This window comes from Pinus tabuliformis, chromosome 8 (assembly GCF_031772625.1).
Source record: "Pinus tabuliformis cultivar Carrire ecotype Pingquan chromosome 8, CPIR1, whole genome shotgun sequence".
NCBI lineage: Eukaryota > Viridiplantae > Streptophyta > Pinopsida > Pinales > Pinaceae > Pinus > Pinus tabuliformis.
The window spans coordinates 1751788309-1751808415 of NC_142294.1; the positions used below are offsets into that span (position 1 = coordinate 1751788309).

The 20107-nt window shown below is 43.8% G+C and overlaps 1 pseudogene; it reads left to right on the plus strand.

Moving 5' to 3' along the window:
* Window positions 1-41: 41 nt before the first annotated feature.
* LOC149243115 (transcription factor ICE1-like) lies at window positions 42-15447 on the plus strand (annotated as a pseudogene).
* The last annotated feature ends 4660 nt before the right edge of the window (window positions 15448-20107 follow it).

Consider the following 20107-nt stretch of genomic DNA (forward strand, 5'->3'; position numbering starts at 1 on the left):
AGATATAGATTGACAGCATTGAGGATTAATCGGGGATAAAAATGTTGTCGAGAATGAATGTGAATGGTAGCATGTGGGTTCTGGAAGATGCCACATACCTCCACTGCAACAATGACAGGAATTTGAATTTAACAACATTCAAGGCAATGCTGGACGCGGAAGAATGGTTTACTTCTCACAGCAATACTAACAATAACGATATAACTACTGCCAGTATGAATAAATACTAACAGCCATCCTGAGGGCCCTTATTTCAATATAGATATGAAGGATTTTGATGCTATTCATCTCTAGTCAATTCGAATCCCGAGCCTCCCAATATGCTATTACAACACGCCATGAATTCTTGTTCATCGTCGCCGACTTTGATTTTCAGCCTAGACCCTTTGCAAGTCCAATATTTTCTAGCTGGGGGGAGCCACCATCATCAGCATCATCTTCATCATCACTGATGAGCCCCAATTTTTGGTACAATTTGGGCTCATTTGGCCTACTTGCTCTGCTCAAACCATTCATTTTTTATTGCTTATGCATTCATTTCTTGGTTTATTCGTGTTGTTTGTAGGAAGAAGGGTAGACATTCTATCCACGTGACTAATGCATGATGCTTTCAGGTTTTTGGCATTAAAAGGGAGAAAAGACAACGAGAAAGGAGACAATGAGACAATGAGGTGGCACTGCTGGTTTTTAGGAGAGGATGTCCACGGTCTTGGGGACCTTCCTCGTGATTCCCACCATAGCTCCGAGCTCCAATCCATCTCCCCACCGAGCTTAGAAGCAGCCAGCTGTTCTACAGGAACAACAGTTATAACTGTTCTACAGGAACAACAATTATGACTGTCCTACAGGATCAGCAGTTTAAACTTCAGTTGGACAGTCGAGCTCCTAAAATCAAGGACACCTGTTGGATGAACGTTTTTTCATAAATACTGCGGCCGTAGCCTTGGATAGAAGCTTTTTGAACCTTGGTATTATTCTTGTAATTTGGAAGTACGAGCTACAACTTGGTTTTGTAAGCCAATTTTGGCATGTCATCAGACTTCCGTTTATGAATAAAGGCAGTCAGATTTTGGTCTCATTCTGAGTTTCTAAGGGAGCTATAGATCTCAGGTTAGGGCCCAACCTGAGAGCAATAGATCTCCTCGGTGTTGTAATGTGTTTGCATTTTGTTCCAGCACTTTGAGTTTGTTTACATTCACATGCAATTCGAATTTACAGTTTGTTAATTTAGTCTTTTTCATGAGCTTAGATAGGATTAGTTTATGGTGATTTGCTTTCAGTTGCTTAAAGTTCGATAGGAGGATAGATATAATCTCTTGGAGCTCCAGCAAAAAGGTTGTTAAGGCTCACTGCCATCTCTCTTAGGGATTGGGGTGCAGTCCATAACCAACCACCAAAAGGAAACGCAGTTCTTCCCATTTCCATGCAAGCTGCAACATAAACATTTTCATTGAAAATCCATCCATGCATTTTTGACATTGAACCATACTTCTACATTCCATTTCCACGCATAAGTTTCGTTTCTTGGTTTTCCATTACTGCTCATAGGTTTCATGGCACAGTTATCATAGGTTAATGAATTTCTCGTTTTGGTGCATAAGTCATTTGTTTCATGCTGCTCCTTATCACTCCACTTTCTTCTTCTTCATCTTGATCTCTCCTCAAGCCCTACTCGGCCTCTGACCAACTCATTTACCCTCCAACTCATCCATTATTCACTTAGCTCCATTTACTTACACTTTCGTTGATCCCATCCTTCCAATCATCAAACCTCTGCATGCACTCTTCCTCCATCTGATTTCTTTGCTCCTGAGCCATCACCAGCTCCATCTCCATCTCACCTATCCTTCCACACCACTCCAACACTTCACCATCTTCCAAAACCTCCACGGCCAAACATCCTGTAGAATTGCACAAACTTCCTGTAGAAACCCCTGAGTTTCCTGTAGGATCCCCTGCAGACTTCCTGTAGAAACCTGCAAACTCGGTTGCTGAGCATCCAAACGTGGTAGACTTCTGGGGACTGATGCTGGAGACCCTCTGGGACCTCCCTTAGCCATCATGACCTTGCACATGCTTTCCTTCCATCCCAATCGCTCCTGCACAACCAAACCCTAATCAAAAGCATCATCACAATAAATCCAACCACTTAATGAAAAAATACAAAAACATGTCTTTTCAGATGCAAGTAGCTTAGATGCATGTATTTCAGTTCACTGCAAGTAATGGCATTATTGGTAGTTGTTTCATTCACAGTTTTGCATAGTTAGGGTCTAGCTAGTCAAATTAGGGTTTCCTAGGGTTTCCATGCTTTATTGGTTTTTAGTTTCCTTCTGCAATTAGACTAGTCTTCTTTGAGTTAGCTTTCGTCCATCATTGATAAAGCTTCTTCTGTGAGCCTATAGAAGTTGGCTTGAGCCCTGGTGGACTTGTGCCAGCTGACCAAGTGACAGCTGCGACAAGAGCTAGTACTTGTGCATACAGCACCGTCGCTTCCAAGTTTGTATGAACTACCGGGTTGATAAAATTAAGAGACAGGAAGCTTCAGGAGTTGTAGCATTATTGCTACAATACTGGAGCCCACCATCTTTTTGGCGTCGTTGCCGGGGAAGCGTCAGAGTATTAGTAATTGTTGCTTTTCTTCTACTTCCTTACTCTTGCCTTCTGTTAAGTAGTTTACTTCATTTCCATTCTGCAAAAGTAGCATAGACATTTCCTGCTTTCATAGATTAGCATTTCCTGCTTTCATAGATTAGCATTTCCTGCTTTCATAGATTAGCATTTCCTTTCTGCAATTTCATTTGAGCAAAGTAGATTAGTTCTTTCCTGCTTTCAGTTAATTTTGCATCTTTCATAGTTAGTTGTAGATCAATCTGTCTCAGTTTTGCAGGTACCAAAAGAAAAGCAAAGCAAAAGCAATCAAAAAGAAAAAGAAAGTCTTTTCCATTTCATGCCTCGTAGGAACCGAGATAGATCAGGCAAATTCCTACCAAACACCCCCACCACATCACTGAGTCACCCTTCTCTCTTCTTTGGTGACAGTGACCCAGAAGAACCTATAGGTGAACAACCTGAGATATCCAAAGACCCTATAGTAGAAGAAGAGTTAGAGACCAATCCATCTGAAGCTATGGCTGACAATAGAAGAGAAGATGGAAGATGAGAGAATAGAAGGTGCCTTCCCCATCCGAGAGACCAATGGAGAGATGAAAATGAAAAACATTAGCCCCTCCGCCTTACCTCACTTCCATGGGTTGACCACTGAAGATCCAGATACCTTCCTGTTTGAGTTTGTTGTCCTTTGTAGAACCTATGACTATACTGAAGATGAGCAAAAGTTGAAACTTTTCCCTTCCACTCTCAAGGATGCAGCACTACACTGGTTCATGGGTTTACTTGGGAATAGTATCACCACTTGGGCTCAGATGCAGCAAGCTTTCAACACCAAGTACCGGGATTACTGTAGGTCCAAGGAAACAAAGGGGGAAATCTTTCGGATGTCCATGGGAAATGATGAGTCCTTAGAGGATTATGAGGAGAGGTTCCAACTAAGCTATAAGCGGGCCAGGTGCACACTTGACCCTGAATCCCTCAAGTTGGTCTTGCTCCGAGGAGTCCCTGAAGACCTGTTAGATACCCTTCACATGTTAGCTGGGGGGAAATTTACCAACTGCCTTATGAGGACATCAAGACAGTGTTTAGAAACCACTCCAGGGCAGCTCGGAAACGAGGTAGAGGAAACCACCTCTCAACTAGTGTCCCTTTCTCCAAACATGAACTCGCAAATCAATTAGAAGATCTTAAGAGTGAGGTGAGACAAACCATTGCCATGCAGCTTGACACATTCAGGATTCAGCAAAAGAAAGAAGAGGCTGAGAGAGCCTTGGCTGTCTTCTACCCTAGGTGCACAAGGAGGCACCCTAAGAACGAATGTCCATTGCATTCGGTTGAAGTGTGTTTCGTTTGTGAGGAGGACCATCCCACAAATCAGTGTCCAACCTTACCTGGGTTTAAAGCCATGTACCAAGGGACAGAAGCTCCCACAGAGCCTCTCTATTACCTCAACCAAAGGAGGCCATAGGGATCTAGACCTTATCAGCAGGGGATGCAAGGGGCATCTCAAGCTTACTACAACCCCAACCAATCGACCCCTATGCCTTCCTGGGGTCCCCCTGCTCATCCTTCATGGTCCATGCCTCCTCCATGGTCTTATCCACCTCAGTACCCCTCTCAACCTACTTCTCATTCATACCACTCACATGCCCAGCCACAGCCTCAATGGAATGCACCTCAGTCGGGGTGGAGGCCCCAATACAACACTCCTCCTGCCATCTTGCCTCCACCACCAGTTCAACCTCAGCCATTGCCTCCTGCTCCTCCAAGGCAGCCTCAAATGCCTGCTCAACCGAACCCGAACCCCAACAATAGACAGGCCCAGCAGGTATACACTGGGGAAACCTCATGCCCTACCTATGCTGTGGAGATCCAGGAGATCAATCTTCGATCTGGAAAGACTCTACCAGATCGCCAACCTCCTCCCCCAGAGGATGAGGAAGATAAACAGGAAAGTGAACCAAAGGCTATTCCACCCTTTCCTGAGAGACTAACAGCCACCACACAACCCAACCCAGAGGAGGAAGAGCTTTTGGGTGAGCTCAAGCAGTTGTGTGTAAAAATACCACTTCTCTAAGCCATCAAGGATGTGCCAATATACAACAAGCTGGTTAAGGAGAAGTGTTTCAAACACCCAGGCAGACGGAAGAAAGATGCCTCAACTATCAATGTCATAAGACAACTGTCTGACCTTATGTTAGGACAAGTCATCTGCCCAAAGTACCTAGATCCTGGAAGTCCTGTAGTAGATGTTCACATCAATGGCACTATTATACCTCACACCTTGATTGATCTGGGGGCTTCCATTAATGTGATGACCAGGGATACCATGCTTAAGCTTAATCTTCAAGGTTCCTTGAGGAAGACCTCGACAGTACTGCAATTAGCAGATCGCTCCACCGTGAATCCCGAAGGGATTGTGGAGGATGTCTTGGTCTCTATTGACTCTTGGGAATACCCTGCAGACTTCCTGGTTCTGCAACCAAAGGCCAAGCTTACTGGATATCCTCTCATTTTGGGAAGGCCTTGGTTAGCTACTGCAGATGCTTACATAAGTTGTCGTGCAGGAAACATGACCATCAAAAATGGTCCCATGTCCAAGCAGCTAGTCCTATACCCTCCTGCCCAACCCTCCTTGGAGCATGACTTACCACTCTGGTTGGAAGAAGGGGAGGAAGATGAGGTGTACTCAGCACCTCTGTGCACCTTAGATACCACTAGAAAAGACCCCCCAACCGAGGATGACTTGATCGAGGCCTTGATCCAGAATCCACCTTCTAGTGCACTACCCTTAGAGAAATTGGTGGAGGATGCCCAAGATGGCACCTTAGTGGATCTTTGTACAACCAACCCTGTTACTCCCAGAGTCAAGAATGTGGAGTTCGGCCCTGAGAAAGCATTGAAGATCAGCTCCTCCCTATCTCCTTCTTAGGAAAAGGAGCTGTGCAGTCTGTTGGCCAACCACCTTGATGCTTTCGCTTGGAGCTATAAGGAAATGAAAGGAGTCCATCCTTCGGTCTGTACCCATCATATATACATCAAAGAGGATTGTAAACTGGTTAGGCAACCTCAGAGGAGAATGAATCCAGCCCTTAAGGACATTGTTAAGGAAGAATTGCAAAAACTGTTGGATGCCAGATTCATTTACCCCATCTCAGATAGTGAATGGGTGTCCCCTCTAGTGTTGGTTCCCAAGAAAAATGGGAAATGGAGAATCTGTGTGGACTACCGAGAACTGAACAAAGCTACCAAGAAGGACCATTTCCCTCTACCTTTCATAGATCAAGTGTTGGATGGACTGGAAGGAAAGAAGTTCTTCTCTTTCCTGGATGGGTTTAGCGGGTACAATCAAATCCAAATCAGCCCGGAAGACCAAGATAAGACCACCTTCACTTGTCCTTGGGGTACCTTTGCCTATCGAGTCCTTCCCTTTGGGCTATGCAATGCTCCTGCTACCTTTCAGAGAGCTGTCTTGAGCATCTTCTCGGAGCTGGTCCATGATGCAGTAGAAATCTATATGGATGACTTTACTCCTTATGGGGCCAACTTCCAGGAAGCATTGTCCAACCTGGGAAAAGTCCTAACCAAATGCACCGAGATGAACTTGTCCCTTAGTCCTGAAAAATGTGAATTCCTAATGACTGAAGGGACCGTGCTAGGCCATACCATTTCTTGCCAAGGATTGCAGGTGGATCCTAACAAAATTGCTCTCATCAAGAGGGTTCCACCTCCTCAAAAGGTCAGGGATGTCCGGAGTTTCTTTGGATTAGCAGGATACTACCGGAGATTCATTAAAGATTTCAGCAAGCTAGCCTCACCATTGTTTGGCCTGTTGGCAAAAGATGTGGAGTTTAATTGGACTGACGATTGTCAGAGGGCTTTAAATGAATTAAAGGACAAGTTGGTGTCAGCCCCAATCCTGAGAGGTCCAAACTGGGCCCTACCTTTCCACATCCACACTGATGCCTCGAACAAAGCCATAGGTGCAGCTTTAGGAAAAGTTGAGCAGAAACTTCCATATGCCATTTACTTTGTTAGCAAAAACTTGTCCAAAGCTGAGCTAAATTACACTGTAACCGAGAAAGAATTCTTGGCTGTGGTCCATGCATTGAACAAGTTCCGACATTATATTACTGGTTACCAGACCTTTGTACATACTGACCATGCTGCTATTAGATATTTAATGAATAAACCAGATGTGAATGCTTGTATTATTAGATGGTTACTTTTATTGCAGCAGTTTGATTTAACCATTGTTGATAAACCAGGTAGAGAAAATGTTGTTGCTGACTTTTTATCTAGATTGGATTTGTCTGCAGATGAGGATGGAACAGTGGACGATCAGATGCCTGATGAACATCTGTTTGCTATTTCAGTACTCTCTCCATGGTTTGCTGATATAGCAAACTATCTTGTTTCAGCACAGTTCCCTCCACACCTATCTTCCAGAGAGAAGAGCAGAATCATCAGAAAAAGTGCCTCATTCACTTGGATCGGGGGCAATCTGTTCAAGCTTGGCCCCGATCAGATCTTAAGGCGTTGTGTAAGGGAGGAGGAAGTCTTTGATATCCTCCTCACTTGTCATGATGGGCCTTGTGGAGGACATTTTGCAGCAAAGAGAACTGCCTTCAAGATCCTGCAGGTAGGCTACTATTGGCCCACACTTCATCAAGATGTCAGAAGATATGTCAGTCAGTGTGACCAATGCCAAAGAATGGGGAAACTGACCCAAAGGGATGAGATGCCTCTCCAACCTCAAGTGACTCTTGAGCCATTTGAGAAGTGGGGCATGGACTTTGTGGGCCCAATCAACCCCTCTTCGAGGCAAAGGACTTACATCATTGTGTGTACTGACTATTTGACAAAGTGGGCCGAGACCAAAGCAATCAAAGCAGCAACAGAAGAAAATGTGGCCGAGTTCCTAAGAGAGAACATCTTCTATAAGTTTGGCTATCCAAGAGAGCTGGTCACCGATCAAGGGAGCCAGTTCACCTCCAACCTGGTTGAAGATCTCCTAGCTCATCACAAGATCAAGCATAGGACTTCCACCCCTTATCACCCTCAAGCAAATGGGCAGGTGGAAGTCACCAATAGAGCATTAGAGGGGATCTTGACTAAAGTGGTGAGCAGTAGCAGAAAGGACTGGGCAGATCGCCTGGTTGAAGCCACATGGGCTTACAACACCACTTGGAAGACCACCACCGGCTTCACACCATATGAGCTGGTCTATGGGAAGAGAGCTTTGCTGTCCATTGAGTTTGAATACAACACCTTGAGGATGGCAGCTCAGCTGGACCTAGATCTCAGCCATGCACAACAAGGAAGGCTGCTGCAGCTGAATGGCCTGGATGAGCACCGAATGCAGGCCCTCCTTCACTCAGAAGTGGTTCAACTTCAGAGAAAGGTGTGGCATGACCAACATCTCCATGACAAGCAATTTCATCCGGGAGATTGGGCTTTGTTGTATGATTCCAGATACAAAGATATCAAGGGGAAGCTGAGAACCAGATGGCTAGGACCATATACAGTGGAGAAATGCCATGACAATGGATCTGTCCTCATTCGAACCATTGATGAGGAAGCCATTCCCATGCTTGTCAATGGGCATCGTTTGAAGATATACAGGAGACCTCTCTCAAGACAAGAGTTCATCAAGACTATAGAGAAATCTGTATTGGTCATAGAGAAGGGTTCTGCCTCTGCCTCTGGCATACCCTGAAGAAAAATATCTGAAAAAAAAAAAAAAAAAAAAAAATAAATAAATAAATAAATAAATAAAGATCCTTGGGTGAAAACCTCTCTGAGGCGCCCAAGGCAGGTAGTAGGGGTGAAAACCTCATTGAGGCGCCCCTATTGTCTTTCAAAAAAAAAAAGAAAAGGTGAAAAAGATCCTTGAGTGAAAACCTCTCTGAGGCGCTCAGGGCAGATGGCACGGGTGAAAACCTCTTTGAGGCGCCCCTGTTATCTTTCAAAAAAAAAAGAAAAAAGAAAAAAAAGAAAACACAATAAGCAAAATATGGTAAAAATTGCATGCAGGTTGCAGATGCTCCATGGAGAAGAGAAAGCCCTTCAACTCAAAGCCAAGGGTCCTTATCATGCTCACAAGCACCTCCTCCAAGAGTACCCATGTTTTTTCAAGGTATGTGCAATTTTATCATGGTTTGAATCTTCTACAGGAAGATGCTGTCTTTCTACAGGAAGATGTTGTCTTTCTACAGGAAGGCGCAGTCTTTCTACAGGAAGGCGCGGATTTTCTACAGGAAAGTGCAGACTTTCTACAGGAAGGCCGAACTTTCTACAGGAAGCTCTGTGTTCTACAGGAAACTTCCTGTAGGAGTTTTGGACGGCCAGAATTCATCTTAAAAAGAGATTTCGCGACTATGGATTGGTTTGGATGCATGCAAGCCTCTGTTAGCATCCTTGCACATTGCTGTCACCTTGCTCCACCATCTGTGTCGACATGCGGCCAAATCCCTGCACAAACAAAGAAGATCGATGAGTTCTCGTAGGAAAGCCATTTCCAAAGTTAAACAAATGCTGGGATCTCATACCACATGCATCAAGAGCTCCGGGATCGTGATCGAGAAGCCAGAACCTCCATCGTGCAGCATGCACCCAAGGAGAAAGGACTGTTACGAGACCCCTCGCGGGAATCCTGTAACAGTTCAACCTGCTCGAGTGGATACCATTCACAGCACCGCCATCTGAAATGAAACGCGGGCGCATGCAAGCAAAACATCCACTCCATCGTCGGCAGCCTGTAACCACGAGCCTCCGGGTCTGTGTAAGTCGCATGCAGCAGGTAGATCCGCTCACCATCGTCCAAGAACTGGAAAAATCGTGTGCAGCCACGCAGGTAAGTGTCTCAACCCTTCCTTCCATCAAATCGCATGAATCTTACTTTGAAATTGTTTGCATGGCATAAAATTGAATGGTTGAGCGGCCGTATGGCCAGTCGACTGGCCACGTCGGCTAGTTAAAGTGTAATTGGATGTGTGGGTGGCGGCCACGACAAAGAGAATGAACTGCACGCACGTGAGAACACTCTCGTCAGAGCATGAGTTTAACAGGAAAAGGCGGCGGCAAATCTGTAGGAATGAATGCGGCAGCAAGCGAATACGAAGGCGGATGATGGATGACGTCGCCCAACGATCCGGCGGGGACAGCTCATCCCCCGCGCCACAGATTGCGCCGATTCAAAATCTAATCGGCTAGATCATGCGCATACATTTATAATCCAACACTTCAAACTCGGGTGGCTATTATGATCTCCTCTACACTTTGATACGCCGAGCTGTTGGCTACCAGAATGCCGGTAAAGCACACCTCGAGCGCGGCCAACTACAGTCCTCCTCGAGAATTGCGCACGGCTTCTACAGGAACGCAGTTCTACAGGAACGCAGTTCTACAGGAGCGCAGTTCTACAGGAACGCAGTCTACAGGAACGCAGTCTACAGGAACGCAGTCTACAGGAACACAGTCATCTACAGGAAAGCGGGTGCCTCACGAAAAAGGTGGCCAATTAAAGAGGTAACCCTGAACTCTTAATGTAGCTGGTTATTAGAAGTGGCAAGACCAATCGTCCACAATCGGGTCATAAAGATATTGGTGGAATTGTTGTTTGCTATGCCTTTGCTACCGTTCTACAGGATGGTGGTATAAGTAGACTGTGTTGAAATTTTGTATGTGCATGCTCTGTCTTCATAGACCAAATCTCTTTTGCATCTGCCACCTTTAATTAACACGACCGTGTTCATCATGCCGTGTAGGTTTATAAGACGGGAGCCCACTGATTCAACTAAACTAAGGAGAAACCCGACAGTGGTAGAGCTCTTCACCAGAGCACAATGGATGCCTTTTTGTGATAAGCTGCAGGGTTACGATGATGAAGTGGCCGAAGAATTCTTGCAGGCTCTGAAGCCTAAATCTCAGACACTGGCCACAGTGAACTTGCGAGGTGTAAGCCTCAAACTCACCCCAGAACATATCAGTCGGATCACAGAACTTCCTATGGGTCTTTCGTGGGATAAAGAGGAGAGAAAGCTGAGTCAGCAGGCAAAGAAGGAATTCTTCCCACCTGAGGAAGAATTCTCGGAGGACAAAAACGGGGTGCGAAGAACGAGCCTGTAACCACCTTGGAACGAAGTCAGTTTGCAAATCATGAAATATATTACTTGTGAAGGCCGTTTCAGCATCGTATTTGCATATCACTTCCGGCTGCTCACTGAGTTGAGGCACCGAATTGACCTTCCTGTAGAACAAAAATTGAGCATCCCTTATTACCTCCTGCAGTCTCTAATGGAGTGTGCTACAAAGCTGAGAGAGGGAATACCAGATCAGATAGCCCACCATGGGCTGATCAAGCTTCTTGTGGAGGATGCATTGCACTCATATAAGGTCCCCCTCTCATGGGAATCCTTCCGGAATTTAACAAAAGGTGGGGATATTAAAATGTTGATCGAAGAAACGGGTTCCTCCAGCAGTGAGGAACACGAAGCAGTGGCCGAGGAACAGAGGGAAGAAGGCCAAGAAACCCCAACAACAGTACAGAAGGGAGAACAGAGGAAGAAGCATGAGGGAAAGGAGGACAAAGAAAAGGGTGGCACACCTATCCTGTCAGCAAGGGAAAAGAGGATGAAGAGCAGAATGGACAAAGCAGAGGTGGTCCACGTCAGCCCAAGCACCTCAACAACACTTGCAACCAAAGGAAAAAGCAAAACTCAAGCAGGCAAGCAAGCGGAAGTGGAGACACCTGTGTCTACAGGAAAGCAAAAAAAGGCTTCTACAGGAAGCCCGAAAACACAAACTAAGGCTTCTACAGGAAGCCCGAGAATCATTGAAAAACAGGCTTCTACAGGAAGCCCAAAAACAAAAACAAAGGCTTCTACAGGAAGCCCGAAGATCAGTGAGAAGCAGGCTTCTACAGGAAGCCCAAAAACAAAGACCAAGGCTTCTACAGGAAGCCCGAAAATAGTTGGAGAACAGGCTTCTACAGGAAGCCCAAAAACGGAGACAAAGGCTTCTACAGGAAGCCCGAAAGTGCAAAAATAGGCTTCTACAGGAAGCCCGAAGACAGAGGCAAGGGCTTATACAGGAAGCCCGAAATTGGAAAAAGGGGCTTCTACCAGAAGCCCGAAAGTCATTGAGACACAGCCTCCTACAGGAGGTCTGAAGACAGAGAGAGGGCCTTCTACAGGAAGCCCAAAAGCGGGAAAGAAAGAATCTTCTACAGGAGGCCTGGAAGTGGGCAAAGCAGGGTCTTCTACAGGAAGCCCGAAATCTGAAAAGGAGGGGCCCTCTACAAGGAGCTCTGAGAGAGCAAAACACAAGAAAGAGAAGGCTGGCATTCTTGAAAAGGAGGCAGCAGCGGCACTGGCCGCCCTCAGTACACCTCCAAAATCGAAGGAGAAAAGGGAGAGGGAGACCCCTCTACCCTCTGAAGCCAGGAGAAGCAAGAGGATGACCACGGGCAAGCCACAGCCTCCACCCAGCAGCCAAACCATTTCAGGGGATGTCCCTACTTCACCCAGTGCAAGAACCCCCTCTAAAACATCAGCCACCCCCGAAAAGGGGAGCCCAAAAATAACTTCCTGGACACGAAAAATAGGCCAGTCGCCTTCCGAAGCCCAACTCAAGGAAATAGGAAAGGGGGAAGAAGCATCACCTTCGTCACCACCAGAGGCAGCAAAGGCAGGGCCGCCAAAAACGGGAAAGGAAGAAGCGCCACCCTCGGCAGAAAAGGCAGAACCACCAAAAACAGGGAAGGAAAAGCATGCTCTGGGCTCTAGTTCTCGGCCAAAGACGAGGAGCCAGGGCAAAGTTGCTCAAGGATGAGCAAATAGTTTAGCTGGGGGGTGATGATGAGCCCCAATTTTTGGTACAATTTGGGCTCATTTGGCCTACTTGCTCTGCTCAAACCATTCATTTTTTATTGCTTATGCATTCATTTCTTGGTTTATTCGTGTTGTCTGTAGGAAGAAGGGTAGACATTCTATCCACGTGACTAATGCATGATGCTTTCAGGTTTTTGGCATTAAAAGGGAGAAAAGACAACGAGAAAGGAGACAAGGAGACAATGAGGTGGCACTGCTGGTTTTTAGGAGAGGATGTCCACGGTCTTGGGGAGCTTCCTCGTGATTCCCACCATAGCTCCGAGCTCCAATCCATCTCCCCACCGAGCTTAGAAGCAACCAGCTGTTCTACAGGAACAACAGTTATAATTGTTCTACAGGAACAACAATTATGACTGTCCTACAAGATCAGCAGTTTAAACTTCAGTTGGACAGCCGAGCTCCTAAAATCAAGGACACCTGTTGGATGAACGTTTTTGCATAAATACTGTGGCCGTAGCCTTGGATAGAAGCTTTTTGAACCTTGGTATTATTCTTGTAATTTGGAAGTGCGAGCTACAGCTCGGTTTTGTAAGCCAATTTTGGCATGTCATCAGACTTTCGTTTATGAATAAAGGCAGTCAGATTTTGGTCTCATTCTGAGTTTCTAAGGGAGCTATAGCTCTCAGGTTAGGGCCCAACCTGAGAGCAATAGATCTCCTCGGTGTTGTAATGTGTTTGCATTTCGTTCCAGCACTTTGAGTTTGTTTACTTTCACATGCAATTCGAATTTACAGTTTGTTAATTTAGTCTTTTTCATGAGCTTAGATAGGATTAGTTTATGGTGATTTGCTTTCAGTTGCTTAAAGTTCGATAAGAGGATAGATATAATCTCTTGGAGCTCCAGCAAAAAGGTTGTTAAGGCTCACTGCCATCTCTCTTAGGGATTGGGGTGTAGTCCATAACCAACCACCAAAAAGAAACGCAGTTCTTCCCATTTCCATGCAAGCTGCAACATAAACATTTTCATTGAAAATACATCCATGCATTTTTGACATTGAACCATACTTCTACATTCCATTTCCACGCATAAGTTTCGTTTCTTGGTTTTCCATTACTGCTCATAGGTTTCATGGCACAGTTATCATAGGTTAATGAATTTCTCGTTTTGGTGCATAAGTCATTTGTTTCATGCTGCTCCTTATCACTCCACTTTCTTCTTCTTCATCTTGATCTCTCCTCAAGCCCTACTCAGCCTCTGACCAACTCATTTACCCTCCAACTCATCCATTATTCACTTAGCTCCATTTACTTACACTTTCGTTGATCCCATCCTTCCAATCATCAAACCTCTGCATGCACTCTTCCTCCATCTGATTTCTCTGCTCCTGAGCCATCACCAGCTCCATCTCCATTTCACCTATCCTTCCACACCACTCCAACACTTCACCATCTTCCAAAACCTCCATGGCCAAACATCCTGTAGAATTGCACAGACTTCCTGTAGAAACCCCTGAGTTTCTTGTAGGATCCCCTGCAGACTTCCTGTAGAAACCTGCAAACTCGGTTGCTGAGCATCCAAACGTGGTAGGCTTCTGGGGACTGATGCTGGAGACCCTCTGGGACCTCCCTTAGCCATCCTGACCTTGCCCATGCTTTCCTTCCATCCCAATCGCTCCTGCACAACCAAACCCTAATCAAAAGCATCATCACAATAAATCCAACCACTTAATGAAAAAATACAAAAACATGTCTTTTCAGATGCAAGTAGCTTAGATGCATGTATTTCAGTTCACTGCAAGTAATGGCATTATTGGTAGTTGTTTCATTCACAGTTTTGCATAGTTAGGGTCTAGCTAGTCAAATTAGGGTTTCCTAGGGTTTCCATGCTTTATTGGTTTTTAGTTTCCTTCTGCAATTAGACTACTCTCCTTTGAGTTAGCTTTCATCCATCATTGATAAAGCTTCTTCTGTGAGCCTATAGAAGTTGGCTTGAGCCCTGGCGGACTTGTGCCAGCTGACCAAGTGACAGCTGCGACAAGAGCTAGTACTTGTGCATACAGCACCGTCGCTTCCAAGTTTGTACGAACTACCGGGTTGATAAAATTAAGAGACAGGAAGCTCCAGGAGTTGTAGCATTATTGCTACAATACTGGAGCCCACCAATCACCATGCTCCCCATCTCCCGGACATTGCAGGTTCGAGTCCCTTCCAAGAGTTAGCCTGCGAGGGGTTGGTGAGTAGCAACAATGCTAGTAGCAACAATAGCTACTTATATGGGAGGCTATCGGGAGGAATTTTCAGGCAATTGAGTCCCAGCTTCGCGGGTTCGAGTCCCCGCACGAACGCTGCTACCCTGATGCCTAATCTCAGCAAGATGGGTGGTAGTGGTACCTCCAGTTTGAGTCCCAGAATGATGCCTGTGAGCAACTTAAATCTCTCGGACACTGGATTGTTTGCTAGCAATAATCACAACACCAACAACAACAATAATAATCTAAGCAATATTCTGGGTTTAAGTAGCCTTGTTAGCCCTTGACTCCCTGCGCCATTAAATTTTAGCAGCCCGAAGATGCTTAGACCCCTTGAGATTTGCACCCCAGTGGGTGCTCAACCCACTTTGTTTCAGAATCAGGCTACTCTCAAGCATACTTCCCTCAGGCCAGGTGCAACGACCCCTTGCATTGAAATGCTCGATGAAGAGAGCCCCAATAGCAATGGCAATAACAATATGTAAGGGAAGAGGGAATTGATGTCAGTGGGTGCTAATAAGCAATAAGAGGAGGATGTGGATGAAAGCAATGATGGGTCTGGGGTTCAGTATGATTTGGATGATGTTGGCGGTAATAATGATAGTAGTTATAAGGTTGACCAGATTGGGGAAGATGGCTTGGCCTCTGTAGGAGGCACTGGGGATGTTGTTGCTGTTAATAAAAATGGTAATGGTGGTGGAGATAAGGGCAAGAAGAAGGGATTTCCTGCTAAGAATTTGATGGCCGAATGAAGGTGCTGAAAGAAGCTCAATGATAGGCTTTACATGCTTCAGTCTGTCGCTCCTAAGATCACCAAGATGGATTGAGCCTCTATTCTAGGAGATGCAATTGAGTATTTGAAAGAATAGCTTCTAGGTACAAATGACAACAATGGAATCAGCCAGCACCAATATCGAACTGAAATTTGGAGTAAACTTGAAACCTTCATTTCGTGCAACATCTCATCACTGCCCATGTCTTTAAAAGACTTAGACACACTTTCCTAGATAAAGCATAAAAATATACAAATAGAAAATTCCATTTGAAGCCATAGTTTCAACCTTCCAAATCCTCAACACATTTAATCTGTCATAACCAGTGGCATTCAGTACTATTTCCAGAAATTAAATATGACAGTGGCATTCAGTACTATTTCCAGAAATCAATATTTAAGGCCTAGCATACTCTAAAAAGAGTTTTCCTCCTAAATTCTTGTTTAGAAAGACCCCCTCTTTCAAAGACAAATCTTATTCAAAAGACGATAAACTCAAACATTGAATTCTCTATATATACAAGTGAAAATATATCCTACTATGCCCCAAGGGGTTAACTCTGTCAGTTGAAGTTGAAATATTTTCTTAAGACATTTTGCTGACAGAGAGGCTGTAGGTCACCACTTCAAATCTAGTTGAGTCCACTATGGTTTCTAGTGGCTATTATGGTTGATGGTTGAACTGACCTCCATCCAGATATTCCAGGGAAGAGGGGAAATCCTGTAAGATTTTCCTTGGAATAAAACAAAAAAACCATATCTTACTATGATCTTACCAAGGAGAGAATAACCACCTTTTAATGCCTCAACAAACTAGACTAAAAAGTAATGGGTGGTATTATCTTTTTCATCTGCCTCCTTAACCATTTTTTAGTTTATCTTGTTGCGATTGAAAATGTAAGATTCTTTAACTAACATCTTCTATCTCTAGAAAGTGGGTTCTTGGCATGTTTTCTATGATCTTTGTTTGCTGTCTGCGAAGTTTGGATCATGAAAATCTGGAATCAACTATAAAGTTTCTTCTGCTATTATTAGTGAGAAGGTTTCTAGCTTTGACTGGTCAATGTTTTCCATTAAGAGATTGAGTTGCTATGTTTGTTATTTTTTTAGTTGATGAAATAGGTAGGAGGCCATGGTTGGTTGATGTTCCAAGCATAAGTAGATGTAATACATTGTTGTAGAGAAGGAACTGACTCATCCCTTGACTGGTTGATGCTCTATTACAAGTTCTGAAGCTGTAGTAGAAAGTTCCCTTGTCATGGTTGTGTAGTCTCCCAATAAAATACGGACACCCAAGGTAGAATTGATCCATGTGAATTTGGTTACCCAAAGATCCATCAATACTTAAAAGGGGAAAAAGCTCATTAACTGCACTTATTTTTTTTCTAAATATCCTTGGTGCCCACCATGAAACATGTTTCCACAATGATAGTCCTGCAAGTCCCTTACCCAGCTGAATGAGGCTAAGGCCATCACATTACAGTCAGCAATAATAATACCATACCTTAATCCTCCATTAATAAATTGTTGTGATTGTAGTTGGCAGGCTTGGTAACTACTCTGGAATCCTATGTTAGTTGGTTATTTAAATAGTCACCAAAAGTCACCACAAGAGCACAGTCCATTTTGGAAATGATGGAAACGATTGGCATCCCTCACAATGATTTCTCGCCCAGCTATTTTAGAGATTAACTTGGTAGCAGTGTGGCAATCTCCACATACTTGAAGATTCTTGATAATTATAAGAGGCATCTTGGGTATTGTGCTGACAAGACCAAAAGCAATTGCCAACTTCTCACAGTGTTAACATAGGGCATTTTCTCTCTGTTCCTTAGACACATCATGCAACACAAAAATTGTGTCAGGCACATAAATTGAACTTCTCAGCTGCCTAGCCAGTTCCTCAAACTTTGCATAGATCTTATCAGTTTGTGAATGAGGTCTATCATTAGCGACAAATAAATTTACTTTATCCTTCACCTAAATCCAACTGCACTTGATGTGCCCCAGAAATGGGTAACTATATGGGCTCATTCTGCCTATTATTTCAATTTAATCCACCATTCTCAATAGTTTTGTGCATTTTTTTGAATATATTTATGTTAATAGAGTGAATTGGTTTAGTCACTTTGCCTTGTAGTCTAATGAATGTTTATTGCAGATTTTTTGGACAATTTTGGACAAAGACAAGGAATTTATGAGCAAATGGCAGCCAAACTCAAGGAAAACAGGGAAGAGGACTTGTAGGAGGGGTGTCTCCTTCATTAATGACCCCTTTCCTTGAATCCTCCATCAGTAGCTCGGAGTACAAAGGCCCACATTGATGATTCCAAGGGGCAACCGAGCAAGTCAAGTAGGACTGTTGTTATCTTCAGTTCTAGGAAGCTGAGTTCCTTAATTTTAGGAGGACTGTTGGGAGTCCCAATTTTTATAAATAAGAAGGCTTCGAGCCTAAGTAGGTTAGCCACTTCTTAGTATATTTTCGCACTTTTGTGCAACATTGTACTCAGCTCATTTTCGAGCTCTTTTTTAGAATAGTTTATGCAATGTAACTGATATTTTTGATAATGAAGATGAACCAAGTTTTGAGCCAGCACTGATATTTTTCAGAGGGCTAAAGCTCTTGAGTTAGGGCCCAACCCAAGTAGCCCAGCACCTCCTTTGTGTACTTATATGTTTTTGTTTCCATTCATGAGTTAATTTCTGCTGCATATACTCATTTTACTTCATTAGATTAGGTTGTTTTTGATGGTTAGAATAATTGTTTTTGTTCAAGTTTCTTAAGTAAGCTATTGTAGTGATAGAAAAAGATCCAAAAAGTCTAACAATAGGTCTTGATCTCCTTTCTCCCTCCTTGGGACTATGATTTGAGGTCAAGGCATTACTGCTGCCACCAAAAACATAGTTTTTGCTCTTCCATGCAACTGCTAGTGTGGTACTTTGATTTGGAAAGGTTTATATGGGTTCAGATTCAATTTCTTAGATCATTTCATGTCCTTTTACCATAGTTCTCTCGCATGCTTTTCTGTTCATAAGGTATTGTTCAAAATTTTCCGGTTTTAGGTCAGAAATTAGGTTAAGCTAGACAAAACTCTGTTTTTTGGTTCTTGCTTTGGTCAGTTTTGAGAAGTAAATGTGTAGATATCTTGTAGGACATTCCAGCTCATCATTCCTCCATAAAACAGCCAACACCAGCTCACTTCTCATAGATCCCCCAGCTCATTCACCACATTTTTCCAATCTGCCCTAATTTCTGCATTGTTTTTCCATAAAGCTGTTTTCTTGCCATTTGAACAAATCCAACCGTCTCCTTCATCCTTGATCTTCCTTAACAAGCTATAGACTCATCAACACCTTCGTCCAGCCTTCATTTCCATTTGCCCATCATTTTTCCACCTTCAAACCTCTAAAAACCACTTTCGGCCTCCTCCTGTAGATCCTCCTGTAGAACCTCCTGTAGATCCCCCTGCAACCTCCTGTAGAATTTCCTGTGAGTGATTTTTCGAAGTCTGATCGAAATGGAAGTCCTCAAAAGGGTACTAGGGGCTTCTTAGGACCTCTCCACACCTTCCTCACCATTTGCAAAAGCCAACTCCATCTTCCTTTGCCACCAAACCTCTGCACAGTCACAACCAATCAAATCACAAGCATAATAATGCCACACAAAAATACTAAAAAGTACAACAAGATGATTTCTTCTCATTTCTCCTCAGAAGTAGTTTGAATAAATTAAATTTACCTTTTTAGTAGTCAATGGCACTCGTTTCATTAGTTTCCATCTCTTTTCCTGCAAAAATATGGTTAGTGGTAAAACTAGGGTTTGCTAGGGTTTGCGTTTCATTCTAGTTTTCCTTCTCTTTCTACAAGTATAATAGCCCCTGTAGAGTTAGCTTTCTTCCATCATAGTAAAAGCTTCTTTTGAGAACTCATAGAAGTTGGCTTAAGCTCCTAGTGAACTTGCGTCAGTTGATCAAGTGACAGCCTGCAATAAAAGCTAGTACTTGTGCATACAACACAGTCGCTTCCAAGTTTGTTACGAACTACCGGGTTGATAAAAGTAAAGAAGGAAGCCCCAGGAGTTGCAGCATTATTAATACAACTGGAGCTCACCAGTACCCAGGATCCTTTATCACGCCTTTTCTTTTCATCAATTTTCTCATACGTGCTACATCCTTCCACTTTGAAGAAGCTGCATAAATGTTTGAGAGGAGTACATAAGCTGAAGAATTTTCTCATTCCAACTCAAGAAGATAGTCTGCTGACAATTTTCCTATATCTGCATTTGCATGAACTCTGTTGGCACCAAGCACTATATTCCACACCAATGAATCAGGTTCATATGGCATTTCATTGATGAATTGTACAACTTCTTCAAGTTTTCCAGCATGACAAGGAATGTCAACAATGTAGGTATAATGCTTCAATTTTTGCATGAAACCGTGATCTTGAAACATAACATCGAAGTAATGACGACCTTCATCCACTAGGCCTGCATGGCTACATGCACTAAGAACACCAATGAAAGTGACATCGTTTGGCATATTTCCAGATTGTTGCATTTGTTCAAAAAGGGTAAGAGCCTGCTTGCCAAGTCCATGCTGAGCATACCCTGAAAGCATTGCGTTCCACGGGACTGTATT